Source organism: Dendrobates tinctorius, unplaced genomic scaffold (assembly GCF_039654945.1).
Source record: "Dendrobates tinctorius isolate UK_male_01 unplaced genomic scaffold, ASM3965494v1 ptg000049l, whole genome shotgun sequence".
Lineage (NCBI taxonomy): Eukaryota > Metazoa > Chordata > Amphibia > Anura > Dendrobatidae > Dendrobates > Dendrobates tinctorius.
In genome coordinates, this window is record NW_027361717.1 from 8,238,232 (window position 1) to 8,254,329 (window position 16,098).

The following is a 16,098-nucleotide window of genomic DNA, read 5'->3' on the forward strand; positions in this document are numbered from 1 at the left end:
GCGTTTTTTTGCATATGCGTTTTTTTTTTAACCATGGAATTTAGGGGTTTGGGTTAGAGTTAGGGTTAGTTAAGGGGGTTTAGGGTTAGGGTTAGGGTCAGGGTCAGGGTTAGGGTTGGGGTTTGGGTCAGGGTTAGGGTTAAGTATGGTTTGGTTAAGGGTTAGGGTCAGGGTTAGGGTCAGGATTAGGGTTAAGTATGGTTTTGTTAAGGGTTAGGGTCAGGGTTAGGGTTAGGGTTAGGGTCAGGGTTAGGGTTAGGGTTAGGGTCAGGGTTAGGGTTAGGGTCAGGGTTAGGGTTAAGTATGGTTTTGTTAAGGATTAGGGTCAGGGTTAGGGTCAGGATTAGGGTTAAGTATGGTTTGGTTAAGGGTTAGGGTCAGGGTTAGGGTTAGGGTTAGGGTTAGGGTCAGGGTTAGGGTTAGGGTTAGGGTCAGGGTTAGGGTCAGGGTTAGGGTTAAGTATGGTTTTGTTAAGGGTTAGGGTCAGGGTTAGGGTCAGGATTAGGGTTAAGTATGGTTTTGTTAAGGGTTAGGGTCAGGGTTAGGGTTAGGGTCAGGGTTAGGGTCAGGGTTAGGGTCAGGATTAGGGTTAAGTATGGTTTGGTTAAGGGTTAGGGTCAGGGTTAGGGTTAGGGTTAGGGTTAGGGTCAGGGTTAGGGTTAAGTATGGTTTTGTTAAGGGTTAGGGTCAGGGTTAGGGTTAGGGTTAGGGTTAAGGTTAGGGTTAGGGTCAGGGTTAGGGTTAGGGTTAGGGTTAGTTAGGGTTTAGGGTTTGGGTTAGGGTTAAGTATGATTTGGTTAAGGGTTAGGGTCAGGGTTAGGGTTAGGGTTAGGGTCAGGGTTAGGGTTAGTAAAGTCATGGTTTGGGTAGTGTGAGGGGCCACCTAAAAATGTTGGAAAAAAACGCAAACGCGGTAAAAACGCACTAAAAACGCATACAAACGCATAAAAATGCTGCGTTTTTTTCATGCATGCTCATAAAAATGCTTGAAAAAAACGCAGCAGTTGTATGCTTTTGTATGCGTTTTTTCAATGCGTTTTTTTGCGGGAAAAACGCGCTGCAAAAAAAAGCAAGTGTGAAACTAGCCTTAGTGTTTTCATCTTGCTTCACCGTCATTATATGTTGGGGGCTGCCTATTGCTTTGGGGTCTGCTCTGGGGCAGTTTAGTTTTTCCCCTTTCTGTCTTTAGGCTATATAGTTCTCCGGCTGTGATCGAGGGGTCTAGGGTACCGTAGGAACCCCCCACGGCTACTGCTAGTTGTTGTGGATAGGTTCAGGGGTCTGCAATCCGATAGCTGCCAACCTCTCTGGTTTTTCTGGACTTAGCTGGTATTTTGTTTTTTCCTCCTTTGGTGACTCATCATAACACTGTCCCATCATTGGCTAATGTGTCAATTACTGTCATTGTAGCAGGCATAGCCCGATGGGACTTGTAGACCCATCGGACGATGCCTGCACACACATACAACCCCCGGCAGGCCCGCACAGACCCCCGGCAGTCCGCACAGACCCCCGGCAGCCAGCACAGACCCCCAGCAGGCCTGCACAGACCCCCGGCAGCTGGCAGAGACCCCCGGCCGGCCCGTACAGACCCCCGGCAGTCCGCAAAGACCCCTGGCAGCCGGCACAGACCTCCGGCAGTCCGCACAGACCCCCGGCAGGCCCGTACAGACCCCCGGCAGGCCCGCACAGACCCCCGGCAGGCCCGCACAGACCCCCGAGAGGCCCGTACAGACCCCGCCCGCACACGCAGACACGCACAGTGTCCGCCCACGCACCGCCCACACGCACCGCCCCCTCCCGAACGGTATGTACAAGTAAAGAAAGGGTTTTTTTTAATTCCGATATTTCTGTCCCATTGACTTGAATGGGACTTCCGGTATCGGAATCGGCAATACCCGATACTTTTTGGCATTGTTTCTCAATATCGGATGGTATCGCTCAACACTAGTCTTCAGTGCTGCTGGGTCAATCTTGACAGAAAGAGGGACCCGGCTTTTGACCAAAAATGTAGGTGATCTCACCTTCATTAAAATGAGCCATGCCTGGGTTTCAAAGGATTTTGTACCACCTTCCCCTGATGACACATAGCTTGCCAGCAAAATGGCTCGCTTTGTCCTCCTCTTCCTCCGACTTCTTTAATTCCTCCATTTGCAGCTGCTCAATGTCCAGCCAACACCTCAACATATGCCAGTTTTCCACCTCCCTAACTGGGCTGTACCTGCCCCCACAACTTTAGCCATATACCCCCAGTTTTCAATGCATAACTATCATTATAAAGTAAATTAAGGTTGACAAGCTTCAGTAATAAGAATTGATGTCGTTGCCATTGAAATGGGCACTGTAGGTGTGTTTACTGTCCTCCACTCGCTGCCGACTTTTATTCCCCATTGACTTGCATTGGGGTCTGGTTTCGGTTGGAACTCTGACTTTTGCCGATAGTCGGCTGATTTCGTTCTACTCGACTTTTGGTAAAGTCGAGTGGTCCGAAACCCGACTCGACCCTCCCAGAGGCAAAGTCGCTCATCTCTAGTCAGGTGTACAGTAACAAGCCACGAACATTGCAAGCACCCAGAGGAAACATACAGCAAGAAATTCATTCTATGACCCCTGACGTCCTTTGAAATACATTCAACAATATTGAACGGCGCATGTTGGCATGTTTGGATACGAACGGTAGACATTTTCAACACCTATTTTTAAAGCATCAGTTTCTCATGAACCAAGGTATGTACAAGTCCAAATTTAAGTATGACAGATTGTCTCTTTTAGAAGTTACAGAAATTTTTCCAGTTAAAGTAGCGAGTGAATCACCCTGTAATTACACACTCGCTGTTATATAAGCTGTTAAAACTTACTGTAAGTGGAGATACTATTACTTTCTCCAGCTTTTTGTTCCACATTTCTCTTAACTTCTAGCATACAGACAGGAAAACAAAATAGGAAAGTCTACGTTTGTCCGATACCCTTTGGTTATTAATAAAGACATGAAAGGAAAATGACGTTGATGTGCATAAGACTTCCTAAATCTAAACACATTCTGAGAATGGAAAAAGAGAACATGTCCCTACTGTGAACTTCATGTAGTTTACAAGGCTACTGACAAGAGGAAGTTTAAAGGCAATCGGAGGCCAACTTGGACGTACATAAGCCATTAATATGGGCATACAGGTACTAGAATACTTAAAATAGTCATACCTGTATGCCTCATCTCTGTGGTATTGTTCTTCAGAAATCCTCTTTTAATCCTTTATGTTAATCCGATCTCCAGACTGTTGGGCATGCTGTGCCTGGAAAGAAAACTCTGGCTCCGATCTTTTCTTTACGTACCTGTTGCCTCCCTCCAGTGTACTGTGACGTCTAGTGGTTGTCCCATGCCTGTGCCCTGCACAGGCGATATTACGCCCTTCTATGATCATTGACTTCTTGCTTCATCTGCACAGGCGCCGGCACCTGTGACTCTGATGAGAGGCGACAGACACACAAATGAAGAACGGACTATTTTAAGTATCAAAAAAATAGAAAAAATGAATGGCACTAAGATCCAACTATCTAACTTGCCACAAGAGGGAGACGGCATCCAATGAACAGTGGTATACTTAGCTTCGGGTTATGGTGCACAGCATTGAAAAAACATCCAAAACCAGAAAAAATATAAAGAAATGCGGCACTCACCTGTGAGCTATAATAAAATGCAGTCCTTTATTCAACCATGCACGGTATATGGACACAGTTCGTGGGACAAACAGGTAAGGGAAGACAGCGGGGAGGGAAGTGGACGACCATCGTTTCGCGTCAAGAGACGCTTCTACGCTTCACCTGGACCCGTTGAAGCATCTCTTGACGCGAAGCGATCGTCGTCCATTTCCCTCCCCGCTGTCTTCCCTTACCTGTTTGTCCCATAAACTGTGTCCATATACCGTGCATGGTTGAATAAAGGACTGCATTTTATTATAGCTTACGGGTGAGTGCCGCATTGTTTTCTATTTTTTTGGACTATTTTAAGTATTCTAGTACCTTTATACCCATATTAATTGTTTAGGTACGCTCAAGGGGGTGACAAATTCCCTTAAAAGAGAATCTGACACCTGATAGATGCTGCCCGACCCACCACACTGCCCCCTCCACTCTATCACCATTTACAGAGTGTTACCCTCACACTGCCCCCTCGCTATACAGTACTCCCTCCATATCCTGTCCAACCTCTCTATACATTCCCTTCTCTATACTGCACTTCCTCTATACTGCCCCCTCTTTATACTATTCTACCTCTTTGTACTGTACCATCCCACTGTGCCCTCCACACTGCCCCTCTCTATACTGTACCTTCACCCTTCACTCTATTATGGGTCCATTATGGAATATCTCAATGTTAATAAATGTTTAACTCCATATCAACATGGATTTATGAAGGATCGCTCCTGTCAAACTAACCTGATCAGCTTCTATGAGGATGTAAGCTCTCAAATGGACCAAGGAGAATCATTGGATGTCATTTATCTCGACTTCTCTAAAGTATTTGACACTGTCCCACATAAAAGATTGGTAAGTAAGATGAGAAAGATTGGGCTAGGGGAAAATGTGTGTAGATGGGTAGGTAGCTGGCTTAGTGATAGAAAACAAAGAGTGGTTATTAATGGTGCATACTCAGATTGTGCCAGGGTTACTAGTGGGGTACCACAGGGTTCTTGGGCCCCTTACTATTTAATATGTTTATTAATGATCTAGTGGATGGCTTACACAGTAAAATATCAGTATTTGCAGATGATACAAAACTATGTAAGGTAGTTTACACAAAGGAGGACAGTTTGCAACTACAGACAGATTTGAGTAAATTGGAGAATTGGGCTGAAAAATGGCAAATGAGGTTTAACACAGATAAGTGTAAGGTTTATGCACATGGGAAGGAGAAACAGATGCTACAATTACTTACTAAATGGGAAACTGCTGGGGAAATCAGACATGGAAAAAGACTTAGGCATCTTAGTCAATAAGAAGCTAAATTGGAGTGCCCAGTGTCAGGCAGCTGCCACCAAAGCAAATAGGGTCATGGGATGCATTAGAAGAGGTCTGGGGACACGAGATGAAAACATAATTCTCCCTCTGTACAAATCACTCGTCAGACCACACTTGGAGTACTGTGTGCAATTTTGGACGCCGGTGCTCAAGAAAGACATTACTGAACTTGAAAGGGCTCAAAGGCGGACTACTAAAATGATAAATGGAGTTGGTTCACTACAATACCCAGAAAGGTTATCAAAATTAGGTCTATTTACTCTAGAAAAGAGAAGACTTAGGGGAGACCTAATATATATGTACAAGTATATCAGAGGGCAATACAGAGATCTCTCCAATGAACTGTTTGTACCAAGGACTGTGACAAGAACAATGGGGCATTCTCTTCGTTTGGAGGAAAGACAATTTCTGCACCAGCATAGAAGAGGATTCTTCACGGTAAGAGCAGTGAGGCTCTGGAATTCTCTTCCTGAGGAAGTGGTGATGGCCAACTCACTGAATGAATTTAAGAAAGGAATGGATGCCTTTCTTGTGAGTAACAGTATAGAAGGTTACGAATAACATAATATTATAGGTAGATGATTGACCCAGTTTAGGGGAAGGAATTTTTTTTCCCTATGGAGAAAATTGGCTTCTACTCTGTGGGTTTTTTGCCTTCCCCAGGATCAAAAATGCAGAACAGCTGCACTAAAAATAGGCTGAACTAGATGGACATAAGGTCTTCCTTCACCCTTCAAAACTATGTTACTATGTTTGCAGTAAATGTCCTATAAGTTTTCGACTCCATAAAGTGCTTACTTGAAATTGCTGAAAGATGCAAATAAAATTGAATGCAAAATGTAGGGGGCGACAAAACGCAGTCCACTGAGAGACATCTCAGACCGTTGCATGGGTCAAAATGAGTATAGTAGAAGTGGCCTTTATCAGGTAGCATGGTTCCATTAAACAGCCACACAATGATATCTTAATTGCTTTTATCGATTTTCAAAAATATATTGCTATTATAGCTGTATTTTCATATTCTCTATACGTCTGGATATCTATCTCGCGCAGGGAGGAAGTAAAAAGGCTTCAGTGATTTAAATCTCAATTTACTTTGCATAATGATAGAATAAATGGAGTGTGCAGTTGCAACCGAATGAAGCCAATAAACGACAAAAAGCAGTGCACTAATTTCTTATTTCTAGAATGCATTTCCATTTATATTTACATTTACAGACTATGGTGCACATTGTACATCAATATATTAAAAATCCTGTCCACCCAGCATTACCTAGTTGACCCAAAAGCAACAACCGGATTTAATCCGGTGTGGCCCCCCAAACAGTAGGGCATTTTCAAACTAGTTCTGGATAGAGATGAGTGAACATGCTCGGAAAATGCTCGCAGATCTTAAATTCGGCACGAACGTAGAGCGTTCGGTTTCGTGTTCGCTTTTATGAGCATTTTTACTCAAAGTTGGCAAAAATTGGTCACAGTTTGGTAATGCTTTTGTTATTACTTTGCTAGGATAGTGGTGCTGTATGATGAGCAGAAGGACGTGTTTGATGAGAGTGTGGAGAGGTTAGACGAGCATGTGGAGAGCTTATAGGAGCAGTGTGTGCTTTTTTTCCCCTTAACTTTATGTGTGTTAATTCCGGCAGGCAATCAAGGCGCAGAAACCATGCACAACATCATGACACAAGGTCTTTTGTGATTGGCTGTCAAAGTCACATGTCCCTGGCTATATAAAAACCGGACTTCTTGTTTTGCCGGCGCCATTGTCTCTAGTGCTGTGAATTTTTATGTGGATTTATGTGGATTGTGCATTTTAAATACATTTTGAGATCTGCTGACAGCCTGCACAAAAAGGGTTAATCTTCTCCTCACAGTCTTGATCAAGTGACCCAGCTCTGTTTTAATATGCAGAAGGTTCTGGAAGAATGCCTACATAGAAGGGGGAGGAGCCAAGTCCTGGGAGGTAGTTTTAAATTTGATGGGGCAGTTGGTGGTCGGACATCTTGAGAAGAGGAAGTCATTTTGTAGGGAAGGAATTACCTATTTTCTCCCTGCCGGCTTTGCTTAAAAAGTGGACTGGCATGATAAGGGGAGTTAATAGTCTTCATATGAGGAAGACTACCATTGCACCTCTAGGAGGAAGGATTACCTCAGGGCAGAACAGAGCACAGTGCTGAAGAAGAAATATTCAGACTTAATAAAACCAGAGAGGTTACTAAAATCTGCCTGTCTGCAGGTACACAGCAATCATCAATCGTGAGTGTAATGCTGTATCTTAGTTTTCTGCTGTTTGCAAATAATAATTTGCCCCATTACCTTCAGTAAAATGACTTCTGTTTCAAATTCTTATTGCTGCTTCATGACTGGGGCTCAAATTCACCAACTACTACCACCACCATCATCATCTTCTGCCTAGAGGCAGTTACTGTGCAAACATTGCATTGTGGAGTTTCCTTTGTGTTTGTAATTTGAGAAGGAAAGACTCTTCTGATAGAAAGCTTGGCCACCGTAAGATACATCATACCCTGTCAGGAGTATAACCCTCAGCCATACACCAAATGAGAACACCACACAAACATTTTTTTTAAGTGGGGAGACTCCAAGTTGGGTCTCCATCTGGTGGGTTGCCTGTAGTAGAAGTTGTGTCATAGGCCTGTTATACTGCTTCTACTCTGTGGAAATTGATGACACTTTATTGGTGTGTGATAATTATTTGATTGAAATGTGGAGACTCAAAGTTGGTTCACCATCTAGTGGGTTGGCTGTGTTGGAAGGTGTGTCAGAGGCATATAATACTGTTTCTACTCTGTGGAAAATTATGCCACTTTAGAGGTGTGTGATAATTATTTTTTTGAAATGTGAAGACTCAAAGTTGGGTCTTCATCTAGTGGGTTTCGTCAGTATTCTGGGTTTTCTAAATCACCTTGTGAATGATATTGCCCTTTGTCAAGATGGAGGTTGCTGTTTTTGTATGCCCTACTTCCTGTTCATTTGTATATCCTGGCTCAGGTGCTGCCTTCCTTGCTGGAGTATTCTGCTTCCTTCACCTGTGCTGCTGGTTCCTTAGTATGCTTCTACTGTGGCTCTGGACATTCCCTGTTCTCTGGTAGGAAAGCTGCACTCATCCTGCTAACATTAATTTGTTTACTTTGGAACTTAACCCTTGGTTCACTTAATCTGGTAAGAACTGTGTTCCTGAACTGTGTGATGTTCTTAACCCTCCACTCTCCCTAGTGAGAGCGGTTGGAACTATCACCAACCGTATTCTTTAATGTGAACCTGTTTCTGGACTCATCTGTGTTCACGCCGCTTCTGGGATCAACTTGTGAATCAGCTTTTGGACTTTCCTGTGCTTTTGCTGCGTCTCGGATTTACCTATAGACTTGTTCTGGACTTCCCTGTGCTTGCTACATACCTGGATTGGACTCTCTCTGCATCACTACTGTGTGAACTGTGCCACATCACCTGAGTGTCACACTCACCTTTGGATCACATTTTTGTGCGGACTCTGTCTTGGGAACTCTGCTGAATCGCTATATCGCTTTAGGACTTGTCTCATTACAGGTTATCAGTATATTGTTTTTGGGTGTCACTGCTGTTGCAAAAATACACTATTTGCACTAAAGTAACCCGTTTCTGTCTGTTCATTGCCCCATGCTACCAGAATCCTCGAGTTCCTACAATAGTATTACAGGATACTCCAGCCACAAAAGAGGATTCTGCTGGGGCAATGTCGGAGTCACAGGCAGACAAAATGTTTTCTATGATTAACTCCTTGCAGCAGGAGGTGCGGGCTATACAAAATAAGCTCAGAGACTTGGAGTCCCGGGTGGACCACAATGCACAGGTGTTTGGTCAGGCTCTCCAAGATCTACGTACCAGGACGGAAGTCCAGGAGGCCTTACCCACTGAGCATATACCGTCCCCCAGTATGCCCAAGTTGCCTGCCTTCCGGGTGGGACTTTTCAGGGACTATACAGGGGTTCGCGAGTCTGTGCTGGTACTATGCGGGTCTGCGCAAGCCTTGGGTGGGACTTTTCAGGGACTATACAGGGGTTTGTGAGTCTGTGCAGGTACTATGCGGGTCTGTGCAGGCCTTGGGTGGGACTTTTCAGGGACTATACAGGAGTTCGTGAGTCTGTACTATGTGCACTCACCACGATGGGAGACGATCTGGGCACAGACACTGGCGATGCCGCTGCTCGACCGTTATCGCAGATCTGCAAGCTTCTTTCTAATCTGCGTAGTCGATCGCTCCACACCAAATTGCCTGGCCAAGCCCCGCCTAATCCTCCTCAGCACTGCCTGCTTATGGAGGACAGGGTGTTGATGTGGCTGCATGCAGGCATAATCTTGCTCTTCCATCTCCCTGATGAGCTAGCGGACCTCTGCATCACCCCAGTGACTAGAACGCCGCCTGGTCACCATTTTAAAACAGCTAGGCCGCAGTAAGGTCATAAAACATGCCCACGATGCAACAGCTCCACCCACATTTATTATTGACATGCGGCGGCTTCACGGACGCAACTGCGTCCTCCAACGTTTTTCCATATGAACGCACAGCCCACCTGAGACGTTTTTGCGTCCCAAAACCTATAAACTTCCCACATAGCCATATATTCAAATTGAGTACAGAATGAGTATGTATGCTTTTTCAGTTTGTGAGTGTGTAGTATGTGTTTTATAAGGTAAAGGCACATGTATGTTAGTGTGTTTTCATGTGTGTAATAGGATTACTGTCAACCTTTATATGAGTAATAAAGAAAAACACAAAAAAATTTTTTTTTAATTTAAACATTATTATTAAAACATTTATGAAACCACAAAATAACAATATTAGTTAACACAGTAAAAATAAAAAAAGAAAAGAAATTAAGTTACTGATGATGCTGCCAAGCAACAGCACCAGGACCATTGAAATAATGGCAATACTGTTCACGGCAGGTTTTGGCATCACTGGTGTATTTGCCGGGTCCTAAAGCTTGAAGGCCTACTATGCGGGTGCGGTCGAACGCCATTCCCCCAGCTGCACTTCGCCATTTGTTACGTCCACTGAGTCCATGAACCCAGGCGGGCAGTACAAACTGGAATCTCGGCACAGGAGAAAGTTATGGAGCACACAGCAGGCCATCACCACAGAGTCAATTGAGTCCAACTTCATGTTTATGGGCGTGTGCAATACAGGGAACCGAATGGCCATGATCCCAAAGGCATTTTCAACCACCCGACGTGCCCTTGACAAGTGGTAGTTGAAAATACGTCTTTCTGCCGTTAGAGTTTTTTGGGGGAACGGTTTAAGCAAATGTGGATGAAGCGGGAATGCCTCGTCGCTGACAAAAACAAAGTTCATGTTTCCTCGGGTGTCAGAATTTGGAGGCAACTGAAGGTCTGAGCCAAATAAACGTTCTCCAAAATGGGTATGCTCCAAAACTCCCCCATCGGAAACCCTTCCGTTCATGCCGACGTCCACATAAATAAATTCATAGTTGGCGTTTACAAGGGCCATCAGGATGATACTAAAATAGCCCTTGTAATTGAAGAAGTATGACCCGCTGTTTGGCGGTTGGGTGATGCGGACTTGTTTGCCGTCCAAAGCCCCACCACAATTAGGAAACTGCCAAAGTTCCTCAAAATCTGAGGCAATCTTTTTCCAATCCTCCTGCATTTCTGGAAAATCCATGAAGCTGCGTAGACATTGGAAAATCGCTCTGCATGTCTCCGGAATAAGAACACTGAGGAGGGGCCTTGAAATAGCGGCTGAAAAATGCAGGTCCTGAAGTGAGCATCTGGTGGTCGGGAATCTCAGCGTGACTGCCAATCTTTCATCTGCCGGGATGGCAGCACACATGTTTGTATCTCTCCGTTCAATAAGTGGAGTAATTTGCTCCAGTAAGTAGATGAACGATTCCTCTGACATCCGCAGATAGTTCCGGAAATCGTGTGGATTTTTGTCCTGCAACTCTCTCACTAGCTGCATGTGCGACAATTGGGACCTCCTTTGCAGCCATTCTCTGGTCCACATGCGGCATTTTCTTTTGGAACGCCTCTCCAGCATCAGAGCTTCATCACGACGGCGAGCTTCCTCAGCCAACAAGGCAGCCACCACAACCGAACACTGTGCCTTGTTCATGATGGAGCAAACTGCAAAAAAAGTAGAAATATTGTAAAAGGTTTAAAAAAATTAAAAAAAAACGCAGCAAAGTACGTGTGATTCAAAATTGCATACGATCCTGTTAACAGCTGTGGCAGTAACGTGCTTTGACCAACTAAAATGACTGTCCAGAAAATTTCATACGGGCTTGCCGGTTACGTGCTTTGACAAACTAAAATGTCTGACCATACAAAAGTCAAATAAACCAAAGCCCTCCCTCAAGCAGACCAAAGTAGACCCCAAAGATACATACTGTTAACACTGAGTAGGCGTCTGTGTAAATCAATCTGGAATCACAGCCGGTGAACGCTAATAGGACAGCCGGTGAACGCTAATAGGACACCCGCTAATCGCTACTAGGTTCTGCTACCCAAAACACGCGGTCAGGAACAATGAAATGAAGCGCTAGTATGTCACCTTCTTTTAAATGCAAGGCCGCCAATCAGGACGCGGTAGAGACCACCAATCAGAGCTGAGAGGGCGTGAAAAAGGGAACGCAATCCCCGCCTGTGTAAATACAGCGTCACACGATACATCCTTCATCGAGCTGAGAATCGTCAAGGGAACATGCAATGTGACAGGGTCCCAACAACCGCCGACATCGTTACAAAGGTCGCTACGGCACGTCAGATCGTTGGCTAGATCGGACTGTTTGACATCTCAATAGCGATCACATAGCGATGCGCCAACTATCCCTGCCATGTTGTATCGTTGTCGGGATCGTTGTAGCGTCGCTATGTGTGATGGAACCTTAAGAACTGTGTTCCTGAACTGTGTGTTGTTCTTAACCCTCCACTCTCCCCGGTGAGAGCTGTCGGAAATATCACCAACCGTATGCTTTAATGTGAACCTGTTTCTGGACTCACCTGTGTTCATACCACTTCTGGGATCAACTTGTGAATCAGCTTTTGGACTTTCCTGTGCTTTTGCTGCATCTGGGATTTACCTATAGACGTGTCCTGGACTTCCCTGTGCTTGCTACATAACTGGATTGGACTCTCTCTGCATCACTACCGTGTGAACTGCGCCACATCACCTGAGTGTCACACTCACCTTTTGGATCACATTTTTGTGAGGACTCTGTCTTGGGAACTCTACTGAATCACTATATCGCTTTAGGACTTGTCTCATTACAGGTTATCAGTATATTGTTTTTGGGTGTTACTGCTGTTGTAAAAATACACTATTTGCACTAAAGTAACCCGTTTCTGTCTGTTCATTGCCCCACGCTACCAGAATTCTCGAGTTCCTACAATAGTATTACAGGTTGCCTATGGTGGAAGGTGTGTCAGAGTCCTGTTATACTGTTTCTACTCTGTGGAAATTGATGACGCTTTATTGGTGAGTGACAGCTATTTGTTTGAAATGTGGAGCCTCAAATTGGGTCTCCATCTGGTTGGTTGCCTGTGGTGGAAGGTGTGTCAGAGGCATATTATACCATTTCTACTCTGTGGAAATTGATAACACTTTATTGATGTATAACAATTATTTTTTTTTTTAAATGTGGAGACTCAAAGTTAGGCCTCAATCTGGTGGGTTGCCTGTGTTAGTAGGGATCCCAGACAGGCAGGCCTACACTTACTTTCAGACAACTGCCTTTGCTACTTTCCTTACATTTTTCTACCCACAGTAGTCTATGAAACTGATGTTTGTGCCATCTGAGTGTGGCTGGAATAATAAAAAAAATTTGGAGGTTTTGCATGAGGTATCAGGTCTCCCTGCTAAGAAAGCTTACAGCGCTCCCTTAACCACCAGGTCCTCATTGAAACTTGAATTCTGAGCTGTAAATGCTGGGCCAGACCCTGATAACTCATGCGTGGCCCATGGTTGAGTGCTTCTGTGCTATTATAAAAGGTTCTACTGTGGGTCAATTGATCAGTCAACAACCTGTGTTACTTTCCTTAAATTTTTCTGCCAATAGTACTGTATGAAATTGATGTTTGTGCCATCTGAATGTGGCTGGAACAAAAAAAAATAAATGAAGGTGTTTCATGAATTATCAGATCTCCCAGCTAAGAAGGCTTACACCGCTCCCTTAATCACCAGATCCTTATTGAAACTTAAATTCCATGCTGCAAATGCTGGGCCAGACCCTGATACCTCATGCATGGCCAATGGCTGACTGCTGCTGTGCCATTTGCAAATTTCTACTGTGGGTCAATTTATGCCACTTTTCATGGTGTCTACCCCTAATTTTAGCTGTTTGGGAACCTATTTGTCACCCCTTAAGGTGTTATCTATACATTGGGTTTAACCTCCCATTGAATCTAATGGGGTTCGAGTGCATTCAATGAACCATTTGGGGAATATGTTTGGCAAATGTCTAATCGTTCAGCGAATCGAACAAAACCAAACCTTGCAGGTTTCGCTCATCTCTGGTGGATGCGTAAGTTGTAAATGTCTAACCAATGAGACAAATGAACTAAATCTACTCATTAAAAACACTCCAAATCCAAATGCTGGTGGTGCAAGCGGGAATGTGTATTGATCTAAGGACATCCTGTCCTTCCATGCCTGTGTCTATAGTCTCCTGTATATCGCTTTGATGTGCTGCGGTGCGTTCAGCAGTACACTGTTGGGGGGGTGCACATCGTGATTGGCATGGTCATGCATCCTCTCAGCTGACCGTGCGGCTCTGCCCACCTGTGACATGCGCCTCCTAGTGTGTCAGTATCACCACGAGGTTCAGGTGGGCGTGTTAACGATCGGCACGGACTCCGCGCTATGTGGATATGCGATAATGCTGAATACTCAATGAGAAGGTAATTAGCCCACAGCTGATATGCTGTGAGGTGTCACTCTCTGATTTATTGCTGGTCACCTGTTCTGACTATTAGGGTGTGTGCACACGTTGCGGAATCTGCTGTGGATTTGTCCACGCGGATTTGCCTAAATCCGCAGGTAAACCCGGTCTTACCTGCGGATTAGCCTGCGGTTTTCCCCTGCAGTTTGACACCTGATCATGGAGCAGGTGCCAAACCGCTGGGGAATCCGCACTAAGAAGTGACATGCTGCAGTTTTAAAACCGCAGCAAATCAGCGTGGAAAATTCTGCACCGTGTGCACTGCGGTTTTCATTTTTCATTGACTTAAATGGTTCTGTACATGGCAGCAGAAACTGCTGTGGATCCGCAGTAGAATCCGCAACGTGTGCACACACCCTTACAACTGAAAGGACTGATCAGCCTATAAAAAGATCCCATTAACGATGTTAATCTAAACCCTTTCTGAAGAAGCACTGTATGCAAAATGCTCATAAAAGGGAACATCTGGGTAAATATTTGTCTCTACTCATTCACTGATTTGTTATGTGGTATGCCCTTATGATATGGTGACATTATGGGACTTGTTTCATTTCACTGCTCCGTGATTCAGGCACTAGCTGCTATAACACTGTTAGGGGCAATGACTGTTTCATACTCAAAGTGCCACACGTACCTTATTGATATAATTGTACATGCACTGTCACTTTATTCTGCTAATATCTAAAATGATGGATATAATCTTCACTTGTTTTGTGTTCTATTTTTGCTTAATTAGCCCCACAGGGCGATAATTTACCTTTTGGCTTTGCTCTTTCTCCATCTTTCTCCATCTTCTCTACCATTTTTGGGGATGCCCGATCTTGGTTTACCAATCATTTTCATTATTATACATGCATTAGTCATGGTGGAGTTTTTTTGCATGTTCATTTATGTCAGATTTAGTCCTTTTGTATAGCTGGATTTACTATATACACCAAAAGTATGGCATTACCTATATAGGCTGATTAACCCTTACCAGCTATCAGGATTGTCAGGATACCTTGGGTGCTGTATCACTGTCCATTGTTTTTAATGGTGTTTTAAATGTATTGTGTTTTTTGGCTATTTAATAAAGTTATATCCCCTTTCTATAACCCTGGTGTGCACAACATTTATGCATTGATCTTTTTCCTCTTTCTTACCATGTGTTACTTTACAATGCATCTTGCAGCACCCTAATGTTTGATATTGCCCATTTATTGTTGTAGTGCACCCTATTCCTTGCCAATTGTATTGTACTCTTGTCTATGGGAGTAATTTTTCTATTATTTGTTGTTCGTTCATACTCCCTGCTACATATGACCATATGTTGGTTTCCTAGCATGTCATCTATGTAACGTCCATACCAGCGAATGTGGGATGCATAGTGATTACCTTTGGATAAGATATATATATGTATTGTGCTCCTCTAGTAAAAGGAGCTTTAAAAGGGAGAGTCCGTGACTCAAATAGATTTTGATTATGTATTTTTTTATCCTTTTGATTTTTTACAGTTGCTGTTTCTGACCTGACTTTGGATCTACTGCACAGAACTAACAGCATCTTAGGGATATATGAGGCTGTTACTTGGGGTCTTGGGACTTGCTGTTGGACTGGGAAGGCCAAACCTAATAAAAATGGGAAAAAACAGCCATGTGAACTTAATAGGAAAAAATCTTGCTTTCCTTTAGGTTGTTTGCAATCTGTCATCAAGTTTTGCTACACAATCTTAGAGCTGCATGAAGAAGGGACAGAGGCCCTGATTTATAATGCTCAGTCATTTACTGGGGTTTGATCTGTACTTTTGACAAAACACTTTTATTTGCTGCAGCTCTGCTACTCCTCTCCATGATAAGCTCCTGCTATGTAGTCCTTGATATTGTAGGCAGAAATCTGTCAATCGCTTGTGTGGATGGGGTGAAAAAGCTCTCATCACTGAGAAGACTAGCAGAGCTGCAGCAGTTTAAAGAGTGATTTTGACAAAAAAAAAAACAGCTACAGGTCCAGTAAGTGACATATTGCAAGAATCAGGATCTGTCACTATTTTATGCAGATTTTAGACTGGAAAATGTAATAATCATGACAGATTTCACTTAACCCAGATGGATGCTTAATGTGAGGGCCGTCTGCGAATCTGGGCTGCAGTAGAGAC